The following is a 13,458-nucleotide window of genomic DNA, read 5'->3' on the forward strand; positions in this document are numbered from 1 at the left end:
GCATTTGTTTGCTCCTTATGTGCCTCGCTCACCAGATTGCAGACTCCACCTGGGGAGGCACCGTGTGGGACTGTGCGCCAGAGAAGCTCCGCTGGGCCCGTGCACAGAGCCCGCACCTGGTAGGCAATACTTCCTGAATTAACGAAAGAGTGAATGAAGGCATGAACACTCTAAAGAAGGGGTTGTTCCCTGTGGCAAGCAAAGCAATTGGCCTCCATCTACTCTCCCGTTTCCCTCCTCCCTTCTTCCTCTCCCCGCGCCTTTGCTGCCCCGTCGCCTCCTCTGCCTTGATTCTCACGAGCCCCTTTCTTTTTCCTTCTCTTCCTTTCCCCTTTTCTGCTTTCATGCCTGCCTAGGAAGATGATGCTCTTGGATAAGGAGCTTGCTCCCCTTGGCCACAGAGACCAAGGGTTGGGATCGCCTAGTGGCCATTTTAACTAACAAGGGGTAGACTGTTGGTCCCTAGGACCTAGAACCAAGACAAATGTTTGTTATTTGCCTTGGGTTCTGAGGAAGAGATTCTGGCTCAGTTTGCTCTGCATGGGCATGTGGGCACTCACACGGGAACAGCCCCACACAACTGGCTTCCCTCCCAGTGCTCCGTCTCCAGGAGTGATGGGACATTCACGTGGTGCCCAAGCCAAAAATGCAACAGTATCTCAGACTCTTCTCTCCCTTCCAGGCCACATCTAAGCAGGCAGGGAGACCTGCAGCCTCCACCCGAGGCACGGCACACCTCCTGGGCCCCTTCTCTCCACCCGCCACCTGCACTGTGCCCACTCTCTCCCCTGACCCCACTGCACCCCTCCTACCTGGTCTCCCGGGCTCTAAACTCACCATGGGAACCCCTGACCCACTCTGATGGTGCACACTTCTGCTTAAATCCGTGGCTCCCCTGTGGCTAAGATAAGATGCACATACCTTGGCCTGGCCAGCAGGGCCCTCCAGCCCGTGGCCCACTGGGCCTTGCCACCTTCGTCTCTTGCCCCCTGCCCCTCACACGCTGCATTCTGGCCATACAGGACTCTGGCAGTTCTCAGAACTGTGCGGTGCCCATCCTACTAATGAGTTTCATATTATCTTATGCGAAGACATTCCTCTTACGGGAGGACTGCCCATGCTTGGCAAAATACCTAGATAAATTGCTTTGAAATAGAAGATAAGGCTCTATGGATGTGGTTAGAAGGAAATAAACAAGAGAAAGCTGAACTATACCATGTAAGAAATGAACAGGAAGTTTTTCCTTCTTTACTTTAGTGTAGGATGTTGTACATAAAGAAGAGTAAGTCATATTAATGTATGTCAACTTTAAAAAATAATTGTAAGCTTCGTATGAATGGGAGTTTGAGGTGGGGAGACATGGGGAGAGAGGACAGAGGAGCAGGGAGAGGGTGATGTGGTGGGAGCCTGGCCCGGGACTTGGGAACTGGCCGGAGAATTCTGAAGCTCAGAAAGACGAACACTCGTGCTCCCACTGTGTCAAGTGTGGTCTTTGGCACAACCATCGGACGTGGGCCCCTTCGCCTTTTCCCCTCAGTTCCCAGTAGAAACTCCTTGCGTGTCCGATAATGGGGCAGGAGTGTGCTGCGGGAAATCAAGGGTGGTGGATTGATCCCATAAGGACAGAGATGAAGGAACAACTGCAGATGCAGAGAGGAAAATGACAATTCAAAAAAAAAAAAACTGGAAATAGGAGTCAGGGTGAGATCCAGGATGCCAAATGGGGTCATGGACAACCTTGGTGCCTTTCCCGGGTTCACATCCTGATCTCAACTTCCAAAATGGCTCCTGTACCATGTTGGGGAAAGGCGAGCCCAAGGAAGGAGAAGAGCGTAAGGAAGAGTGCGCATCACTCATTGCTTCATCATTCTCGCCTCACTCGTTCATCGAGCAGGTATGTGTCGCATGCCGGGCACTGTGCGTGGGCTGGGGAGACTGTGGGCACCAAAAGCAGCCCCTGTCCTTGCCCTGGGGGCACTTATGCTCCAGAGTTTGTCCCTGCTGTGCTGTGCAGGGCAGGGCTCCCCTAAGCACCTGCCCCTGAGCCTTTGTGTGGAGGGTCCTTGGCTACACTGCAGCAGGAAGCCAGCTCAGGCCCGGTGGGGTCCTTGGAGTAGACTCTGGTTTCTTTGTGACATGACCTTGTGCCAATTCCACAACACAGCATGACATTGTCACTGCTTTTTATCTTTGGCAATTGTACAGGGTATATGAGAGAGAGAGAAAGTTAGGGCATAAATGGATAATCCGAGCTAAGTTCCCACCTTCTGATGTTCCCTTTGCAGGGCTCTGCATTCCCGCGGCTGCCCTGCATGTGCGTGATGAATGGATCTTAGCTACGAGGAAACATTCACACGGACCTGAGTGCCAAGAGTGTTGGGAGCCACTGGGTCCACGGGGGCCCATTTTGGGGGCTGAATGCAGGTGCTACACATCAGGCTTCTACCAGAACAAGATGACAAATCCTCATAAAGAAACACCAGAGCACCCCCATCCCAGTCCTGGTGATCATGACTCTCTCTGCTTACTCTGGGATGTAGGCTGCTATGGAGATGGCGGAGAGCTGAGCTGGGATGCACCTGGGGGGAAACCCTGCAATGTAGGGAAATTCACTGGCTGCATAAGCTTTTCCTGAGTTGAGTCAGAGGTGCCTTGTCTCCTACAGGCAGTAGCAGTGGCCTAAAGTGTCATAAGATTCCTAACATCAGGTTAGTTTCTACCTTCCCCACAATAACCCGGGACAGCAAGAACACGACTGCCTAGGGAACGGGCGGGAGGGAAGCCCAGCGCGATTGGAGGATGAATAGAAACTTCGTCACCCTGAGCCCAGACTAAGGGAGAGTGAGATAAACATTAAGTAGTGTCTTGGCCGTGAGGAGTGAGGGACATCTGCTCTTGGGATGTTGAGACTTCTCTAAGGGCTAAAAACTGGGAACTGGCTGAAGTTCGACATACAGGAAGCTTGATGGCTCCCACTGTGGGTTTCCGCAGTGGCAAGCATGGCGTGTGCCACACCAAAGGACACTTCACCCAGCAGCTCCCACTTCGGTCACCTACCGCTGTGTTCCCAGGTTCTTCAGCAAAGCCAACGTCATGAGGATGCCTAGGAGTTCACTGAAGTGTTGGAGGCTCCGGAAGGCCCCAGTGCACTGCCCTCTGTGAGATGCTCGCTTTCCAAGACAGGATGCCTCCCACCTCCTGGGGCGGAAGAGTTTGCAGAGCAGCTGCCCAGAGTGGTGCAGGGACCCTGGAAGCACGGGCTTGGTTTCCAGCACAGGGGCTGCTGGGGAGCGATGACAGCAACCTACGAAGAAGTGAGGCTTTTCCTTCTGGCTGCCAGGACCATGGTCACGGCCAGATGTAAAATGCCAGACGCTGCTAACATTTGGAAGGAACATGGAAAAGAACACAAACGTCTCATACTTTGTACTTTTCATTTTTTTGTATTTTGTTTTCTTTGAGCACCTCTAAAAGCCTTCTGCCAGGTCAAAACCAGTGTTTTCATTAATACCTGCGTTACGCGAGGGGGGTCTAGGCCGGGTGTCAGATCCATGGGTGTAACCTCAAGAAGCCCCAAAAGCAATGGGACAGATAAAATGGGGACACAATTATTATAATCCCAGGTGGAAGTGAGCAATAGAGTTAAACTGCTACAGTAATTTAGAGGGAAGAAAGGTTTGTAGATAGGGTTGCTTGATAAAATACAAGACACCCAGTTAAACTTGAATTTCAGATAAATAGCACATAAGTTTTTTTGTATGTCACCAACATTGCTTATACTTAAAACAGTATATATTGTTTAGCATTGTTTATCCAAAATTCAGATTCATCTGTGTGTCCTGAGTTTTTGTGTGCTAAGCCCGTCTATCTTATTTATAGAAAACTTCATGGCAAAACTCTAAGTTTTTAAAGATGAGCTAAGACGTGAGTCGGGGAGAGTCCTGGGTGCCACACACCGGGTGCTCCTCTGACCCACCGCGGAGACCTCCCTCTGCAACTGCAGGCTTACAAGGCGACAGGCACTGTTCTTTCTCCTGCCTGTACCCGTGGCCTGCAGGAGCCGGGAGGGCCGGTCAGTGCAGCAGTCAGGGTGGGCCAGGTTACACCGAGGGGACAAACAACCCCTCATCCTCCTCACTCCAGGACCAGGGCTGATGCATGGGGGGGGTACAAAACAGGAGGCCACTGCCTAGGACGTTGCCAGTTGCCATGGCAAAGGGGAAGGGTGTTGCACAGCAAGGCACAGGCTTGCGCACTCAGAAGCAACACAGCCACTTCTACTCGAATAACGCCCAAGTTCAACACGTCGAGAAAGTGCAGTCCTACCACATGCCTGGGAGGAGAGAAATACACGGATTTTTGTGGACGACCCTAAAGACCACCTTAGTCAGCTCCCACTTTCAGTTGTACCAACAACCTGGCTTCAAACTGCCTGGGACCCCGCCCAGTGCCAGGGGCTCCCCAACGCCAAGAGCTCCCCAGTGCTAGCGGCTCTTCAATGCCAGGGGCCCCCACTGGCAGGGACCTCCCTCCACCAGGCCATCCAGCACCAGCCCCCCCACCAGTGCAGGAGCTCCCAGTGCCAGGACCCCCCCAGAGCTGTGTTCCAGAGTTTCCGGAGGAGGAGGCCGCCTGGTGCAGGGCTGTTTCATCTGCTTCATCCTGACATGCCGGGCAAGTGGCCATACTCCTTGGCGGCCACGAACCCCACCTTCCTCTGCATGTCCTAGGGGAGAATTAAGAAAACCCGTGGTAACAAACAGCCTTGCACCTCTGGGGAGCCCCAGTGCCAGGGGATGGAGCAGCATCCTGCTCTGGAAAGGAAGGTGCAGCCCCAGGCAGTTCTCCTCCCTGGGGGGGTGAGGAGGGACCCTCAGCCCCAGGGGCGCACACCGGTGGCAGCTCAGTGTCCAGCTCTGCAGGGGCAACGTGGTGACGGTCTCTTCAAGCCAGAGCACCAGGCAGCAGGCCCAAGACTGACCCAGAGGGTCTCTGGCACCAAAAAGCAGTTTACCTTTAAAAATCACCATGGAAAGGAAAAGAAAAACACCGGGCCAGGGCCGCGCGGGGCCACCCAGAGCCTTGCAGGCTTAGGAGGCTGCTTCTGGGAGAGGCATGACTAATGTTGCTATTGCTGAAAGTGCCTGGCTGGGCGCCAGCAGCGCCGTCACCACCTCGCTGTGCCGCAGTCAGGTGTGGGCCAGAGACAAAGGGGCCTTCTGTGAGCTGCGGGGGACAGGGATGCCGGGAGGCCGGGAGGAGGTGGCGGCTGGGAGGGGGCGGGGTGGCAGATGAAAGGGGGGACTTGGAGCTGTGCTGGGCTGCCAAGGATCACTGGCACCTGAAAAGGGGAGAGGCAGAACCATCAGCTGCTGAGGACAGGGGGTGCAGGGGTGTGGGGGTGCAGGGGTTCGGGGATGCCATGGGTGTGGGAGGTGCCGGGGTGCAGGGGGGGTGTGGGTGTGGGGGGATTTGGGGGTGGGGGATGCGGGGGCCCTACCTGCGCGCTGCCTGCCTACCAGGTAGCAGATGGTAGCAGACGTGCCCGTGCCGGGCATGGCACTGTCACCCAGAGCCCTTTGTGAGACCCCCACTCTGTGCTGGGCTCTGCGTTCTGCAGTGCAAGTACATCCAACATATTAGTGAATTCCGCCCTCACAGACGCCCTGCCAAGTGGGGATTTGTTACCCGCAGGCTACAGTGAATGAAACTGAGGTTCAGAGAGGGGAGTGATCACCCCAAGGTCACACGGCTGAGGCCAAGGTTCAAATCCAAGTCTGTTCCGTCCCAAACAAAGCCTGTTCCCATAAGCACAAGCTGTGCTCCACCACACTGCAATACGTGCCACCTCCCTGTGCCCAGAGCAGGGCGGGACCAGGTCGAGCTGAGTTTTGCTGCTTCTGGCGAAAAACTGAAAGGAGAGCCAGAAAACTCAGTAATCACAATAAACGATATTTTAATGCAAATCAAAATTAATGCAAAACATACATGATGAACCAAATTTCAAAACTGTAAATGGAGACAGGACCGAGCCCTGTACTGGTGCTACTGAGGTTGAGTCCTCCCTCACCTCACGCCAGGCAGGTCCTGCCCCAAAGGGGAGCTCCCTCCTCAGCGGGGCCTCGTGCACCCCCAGGCACAGCCTCCACATCGTTTCATCCCGACTGAGGGGTCCTAACCCTGCCTCCCACACCAGCTGGACTACGGCAAGTGCTGCTGCAGGCTCCTGAATCTCCTCCACCCAAGAGTGACCCCACCAGACAAAACTGTAAAGGTCTTTGGTCTCCCAGTTTCCCCTTCCAGTGCTGCCTCCACCCCCAGTACCAGTTTTGCTCACAGCTGACTCTCAGCGAACAAACTCACGCGATCGAGGTTTCAGGCCGTGGCTCCCGTGGCTCCCACTGCCCAGGTCCCAATGACCAGTAAAAGAGAATCTTTGGGGATGGGCATAGGTATCTGTGTTCCCAAAGGCTCTCCTGCGACTCCCCAGTGCAGCCAGCGGTGGGAGCCGAGGGTGGAAGGAATTGCCTGTCCGGGGTGGGGGCTGGGGGATCATTTCCATAAGGCACTCTCAAAAATGAAGAAATCCTTTAAGACCCAATTGTGAACCCAAATGATGAGATTCAGGCTTCAGCAGGTTAGCAGACCCTTCCCAGCATGTCTCAATCATTAATAAGGGCAGGTCCTTACTCAAAATAGCAACTGTAGCCTGTATCTCAATTATCCATCAGGAGTAGGAGACCGTGACATTGAGAAAAACAGAGCTACACTAGCTCCCAAACCTTATTCATTCAGTGACCTTAACTCCTCAGAACACCCAGTAGGGAACAAAATTCCTACCTGCTCATCTTTCTGTCTCCAGCACCTAACACTGTCCTGGCTCGAGAAGGTATTTGCTGAGTAGATGAATGATGGACCATTGCTTGTCTGCTTTATTCAACCGTGTGTGCGACCTTGGACTGCACCTCATTTACACGATTAGGGGGTGTGCTGGCTATTGTTCCCCCACCCCATCCCCTCAGCACCTGTCCCTGCCCTGGAAAGCTCACCTGTCTGGACCACATCTATCTGGGTGTGGCCCTGGGCTCCCAGGCAGACCAGAGGAGGAAAGAGAGCAAGGTCAGGCTCCTTCTCCCCAAGCTCTGTCCCTGGGTCGCTGCCTCGGACTCTATGTCCCGTCTCTTCTTGAAAAGACCATTGCTCTTCTCAAAACGTGTGACCCTGTTCTCCCTCCCCGTCCAGGACCTGGGCATGGTAGGAGCTCGGCTGTTACTAACCCAGGACACTGCACTATTCATCATGGTCTTCCTACCTCCTGCCCACACCTTTGTAAACTTAAGTCCTCAACAAATCACCTTAATTTGAGCGTGCCATTGTTTCCTGCTGGAACCATGACTGATCAGGGTGGGGAGGGGGCACTGAAACAAAATTCTCTGAGGTATCTTTCAATGTCCCCCCACCCTGTGTCCAGAGCAGGAGGAAGGCTGTGCATGGGACAGCAGGCCCACAGGGGCCTCCGTGGCAGGGGTGGCAGCTCAGGGACAGGATGAGATGACGGCACATAGAGGAAGTGCCAGGCAGCTCTCAGAAGGAAGGAGGGAAAGGTCAGAGAGGTGCTGATGTCCAGCTAGAGAGCTGTAGGAGCTTCCACGTCCTAACTGGGTTAAATGGGAACGCAGGGAGTTAAGGGGCTCAGAAATCCTCCAGCTGCATAATCAGAAATCAACCACATTAATTCTACCCGGCTGCCCAATACTTTCCAGACTTTCTTTTCTTGATTTCCTTCAGTCAGAGCAATTCTCTTACCTTCCCAAGCCTCCCAAATCCAGAACTCAGCACCCTCCCAGGCCCTGACCCTCTTGGCCTTTTTACCAGTGTTTTCTGCAAACTTTGATGACAGTGAAGTCCCTGGGGGCATTTATGAAAGTGAAACTCCTGGGAGGATCTTGAAGGCTCTGGTCTAGCAGGGCCAAGGTTGTCCTCAGGGTATGAGGGGTAGCAGACACCCCACGAGCTCCCAAGCAGACCAGCCTCGGTGGGAGCCACGGTTCCCAGACATCAGCGTGCAGCAGGCACTCCTGCAGGGCTTGCAGAAGCACAGGTGGCTGCCCCCTCTCTCCAGAACTTTTTTAGTAGGTCTGGGTGGTCCCAAGAATCTGCACTTCCAACAGGTTCTCAGGTGGTGCCAGCGCTGCTGGGCCAGGGGCCACACTCTGAGAACCTTTGCTTTAAGAAATACTCTCTGCCTTCAACCCATCACGGGCCAGGGAGGAGTGAGCTTCTCCTTTTTACTTCTGTGGACTCTCCAATAGGACAAGAAGCTCCTCAGGCCCTTCACAGCTGTCAGGGACCTGGGCCAGTGCAGATCTATCCCTGCTGGGTGGCCTTGGGTCACGTCACAGCTCTTTGTCAGAACCATCAAACCAAAGTGTCAAGTAACAGAGTCCCAGAGTAGATGTGACCGACGATTTACTTATAGGAGGAGATCTAAGAGTGACAATCTGGCTGGAATGAGAGTCTTGAAGACCTGTCTAAAGTGTTGGCTTCTCAGCGGGCACACTTATAATCTACGTAGCTGGTATTTTATTAGCAGCGGTGTGTGTAGGAGGGGAGAACAGAGATGATGGAGATTATGGGGGTAGGGCCAAAGTCCCCAAGCCATGCCCTGGGAGCTGTGCTGGGAATGGGGCAGGGTACCACGCCAGGGTACGGCGAGGTGAGCCTAAAGAGCACAAGTGGTGAGATTCAGAATCCAGGAGACCCCCTGAGACAGTGTCAAACAGGGGAGAGGACGGGAGGGGGCTGAGGCTGCAACCCATGGGACGGGCCAAAGGAGCAGGCCGTTTGCAGGCCTGAGTCTCAGAGCCCAGCTGGCCTGGCCGAGGCTCCTGCACTGACCGGGCCCAGCCCAGCCACCAGTGTGCCCAGGAGGCCATCAGTGCTTCCTGTCCCCATCTTGGTGTCCCCAAATCCTTGAGGAGCTGAGAAATATAATTGATAGAGTCAGGCCAGGAATAGTCCCCCACATAGAAGACGGCTGTCAGCATCTGTCTGAGGACTTAGTCAGAGAATATGCAGAACCCCAAGTGTTGCCTTAATTTGGGGGTTCCCTTAGTAGCAGGCAGTATAAAAGGGGTCTAGCAAACCTAGAGAAAAGATGGAATTCAGCACAACAGAAAGTGTGGCAGGAAGTCTCATTCTATCGATAGATGGATCACTCCAGATAGCTCTAGGTTGATAAATCTCCTTTTTTGAGTCATGGTAGTTATTGGCACCGTCCACAAAATATTTCCATTTCTCGTCCTAGGCGCATAGCAGAAATGCATTTCCTAGCTCCCTTGAAATTCCGTGTGCCTGTCTGACTTGCTTTGGACAATGAAATGTAGACAGTGACGGTGTCACTTCTGTGTGGAGATTTCAAGAGCCCGTGAGGGATTCACTGCGGTATTTTCACCTCTGTCCCACCGATCAATAACATCTCAGACGGAAACCCCTCTAACAGCGGAGTCCCAGAGGGAGGACCGAATGGAGCAGGCAACCAGCCAACTGGTGATAAATGTTTAGAGAAAGCAATCTAAAAACAAACAAATTAAAAAAAGAAACTTTGCTCTTTTAGATGCTGCAATTCGGGGAGTTATCTGTGACCACAGCGGAACCTGGTCTTCCCTAACAGGTACAGTAGGGGACCATTGACCTCTCACCTGGCCCTGTCACCTTTTCCCTGGGACTAAGAAGGAGCAGGAAAGAGGCATGAAAGTTAGGAACAGAGTGCCTGGGTGCTCAGTGGGGACTGTTCAGAGACAGGGACAGAAAGAGGAAAATGAGGAACCAGACATGATGACTGCCAGCGGGGAGGCCCACGCCCCTGTTCCTGTCTCTTTCCATTTCTGTCTTCATTTTCTCACACAGCAAACACTAAAGAAAAGCCATGCTCTCTGGACCCGAGTGTTGCACTAGTTTTGAAAGCAAGGATGAATCAGACACAGTCTTCATCCTGGGGGAGCCCACGGTCTAGCGGGGTGACGGGCATGTCTGCAAACGGTTTCAAGGCAGCTGGAACTGGAGAAACAAGGACAAAGTGCCCAGGGGAGCACCAAGGAGGAGTGGCCCTTCTGCAGAACAGGTGAGGGGAGGTCTGGGCTTGGGACATCGGGCAGCATTGCCCAGGCGCAGGCAGAGCGCCCGCACTGAGCTGGAGAGCTGCCTGCCAGCAGGAGCTTCGGAAGCCGAATTGTTTTCAAGCTGGGGAACTAACAGGTTGTTCCCGAGACAAGTTATATTGACCAAATCAAACAGAGGCAATTCTAGCAAAACCCCTGCTGAAGTGCTGATTGGCCAGGACTCAGCCCTCAGAATTTTCAGAGGTCTAAACACCAAGGAGCAAAGCTACCACCTGGAAGAGCAAACCAGTGCTGGCCCCTGAGAGGTGACGTGAGGGTGTTCAGTAGAATCCCGAGACAGCTTGCTGCGAGCAAGCAAATGCTCCGGAAACAGGTAGATAGATAGACAGTTGATAGATACATGATAGATAGATAGATAATTGATTAGAAATAGATAGATGACAGATGATAACGATAAACAGAAAGATAGATAAAAGAGATACATTGATAAATAGATGATACACAGGCGATCATTTGGGGGTACATAGCCCAAGACTTCTGCAGTCTCTTAGAACAACACAGTTTCTAAAACAAAGGTCTCAGCACAGTCTGTCATCATTTTATTTTTCTGATTTGTTTCATTGTCAGGCATTAAAAAAATATCCTAATGAAGTCTTATGTAGCTTGTCATATAATAATTTATCTTACTAAAACTATGTAACGACATCAAATCAGGAAATCTCAGGGTTACATGTGGTCAGAAATCCATGCTGGACTTTACCCTGACACAGGTCTGACTTTTATCAGGGTACAACGCAGTGGCACCTCTATTCAAGGAAACCAGGAAATCAATATATTCAAACGTATTTTGAACACGAGAGTAGAAAACAAGTCATTTCCCTGCGTCTCTCAGCCCCATCTCACCCCTATATCATAGGATAGACTGTATGTTGACACCGAATTCATTTTACTGATGCCTCAGAATAATCACTGAAACTTCACCAAGACGTCCTTTGCTGGGAAGAATGACGTGGACCCCGAGGACGACGAGTTAGATGAAGCGCCAGGGAGCTCCGTTACTCGGAGCCGCGTGCCAGGGGCCCTGGGGACAGCAGCAGAGTAAATGGCTCCCAGGACAGGGAAGCAGGGAGAGACAAATTGTGGGTGTCATTTGGATAGCAATTTGCCTAGCAAAACTTGCCTTCCTGTGTGACAGTCACCCCACCATTCGGGGACAGCTACAGGCGCAAAACAACTAATTGATCCTTTAAATGAATACACTGTCTTCTTCAGTGAACAGAAAACCAGCCAAACCTAAGTCTCTCTCCTCTCTACCTTCCCTCCTTAACCCTGCTTGCACTAAGTTCTCTCCCTCTGTTTTCTCATTCGTGTCTCACCCCCTTCCTCTTTTTCTGATGTTCATTCCTACTTAAAAAGACATGGGCCTTCAGATCAAGTACCTGCCACAATGTTTGTAAAATCCTGTTCCCCAAAGTGACACTAATGGTCTGTGGAACTTCTCCGGCCCTAATTACTTGGCAGCAGAAATCTCTGTGGGCTGTTTCTCCCTGCAATTGGCTCGCCGGGTAATTACCACCAGGCAGGGCTGAGGCCGGGTGCGGAGCAGAGAGGGTGGCTCTGGGTGAGGCTGAAATGCGTCCTGCTGACTTTTGCCTGTGCACAGGCAGAGAACGCGGGCGGTGAAATGCAGAGCAGAAAGGACAGGCTCACCACGTTTTAAAAACCAGATAGAAAAAGAGGAGTCTTCTGCAAAATTAACACTATCATTCCTTTAGCCAAATCGCCAAGTTTTGGGTGGTTTCAGATCGACTTGCCTAGTGTGAGGTCGTGACCTCTTGACTGTAGGATTGTGTCACGAAAGGAGAAGACATCAAAGGACACCAAAAGCCAACAGATGAGACTTGCCTGACCAGCTCATGCTGCCAAAGAGCTAAGCCTTTAGCATAAAATATACGCAAAATTAAAATAAGCAGCAATGCCTAGTTTGTAGAGGCCTCTATCGCTCGGCAAATGTGGTGAGGAAGGCTCTGGAAGGGAAGAAAACCAGTCCTCACTGTGGTTCTGTTAGTACATGGGGCTACTTTGAACTGCAATATTGCAAAACCCAATTACCGGCACCGAGTTGTCATCCTACATTTTCTGAGCTATGATTATTATTGAAATGATCTCTGTCCTGTTTTTCAGTTTCCAGGATCTGGAAGAGCAATTTCATTTTCAGAAGCTTTTACTTTACCTTCCTTTACAAGCTCACACTTAGTGCATCCATAAGGGACATTTCCTTGCTGTGTCCCCAGCACCTGGGACAGTGCCGGCACAGAGGAGGCCCTCGATCCGTATCCATGCAATGTCAGGGATTGAATGGACCAAGAATGGAGCATACTACGAAGTCATTTGTTTTCAGGCTGTGATTTCCGACTACACGTTCCAATAATCATTCCGTCAACAAATTCATTAATTCAATAAGTACGCATGGAGAGCCAATTTCATGCCAGCCTGGGCCTCTGGGGCCACCACGGTGGAGAGCCAGGCAGGCAACCAGCCTGGTTAGAGACCCTGGGAGGGAACCATGGTCTCCACTCTTGAGCGGCTCATAATAGGGCGAGGGAGCAGAACAGATCGCAAGCAATTAGAAAACAATTAAGTGTTAAATTATACGCCTCCCACTAGCCCGAGGGAGCCTCAGAGGGAGAAGAAGCTAATGTAGTCATTGCTGTTTTCATGGCAGAGGTGATCTTTGGCTGGGCCTTGAAGCAGCCTCTGGATTCGGGAAAGCAGAACAGTGTGGCTGGAGTAGAATGTTCCTGCAGGGAAGCAGCGATCCGGAACCACTCAAGGAAAACTGAGGCCTTAAATGCCCAGTTACACACTGCACTAGAATTGATCCCCAAGTAAAGAACTTGAAATGTTCTAATGACTTGGAAGAGTTTGAATTGGACTCGGAGATAATATTGAGTTGCTTCCACAAAGGCCAGTTTTCCTTCCTCTAACATGCTAGCATAGGAACCTGCGATTAGTGACCGGCAGGCCACCGTCTTGGAAGAGAAGCTGGAGGCTTCTTCCAGCTGCTGGCCCAGACTGGTGGCATCAGCATCTCCGGAGGACGTGTTCTGCTGGCCGCGCCACCAGAGTCTCTGATTCGGCAGATACGGGAAAGGACCCAGGAATCTGGATGTTTTTATAGCTCCCCAGGTGATTTTATTCATCAGCTTGGTTTGGAAGCTACTCTCCTAGATTTATTTCAAAGACATTCCCTTTCTGAGATTAGGATAAAAGGCGCAGGCATATAATATTCAAGGAAGTAGGCATGACTTGTGTCTATAAATCCCCATAACAGGCA

The sequence above is a fragment of the Lemur catta genome, chromosome 13 (assembly GCF_020740605.2).
Source record: "Lemur catta isolate mLemCat1 chromosome 13, mLemCat1.pri, whole genome shotgun sequence".
In the NCBI taxonomy this organism is placed as follows: Eukaryota; Metazoa; Chordata; class Mammalia; order Primates; family Lemuridae; genus Lemur; species Lemur catta.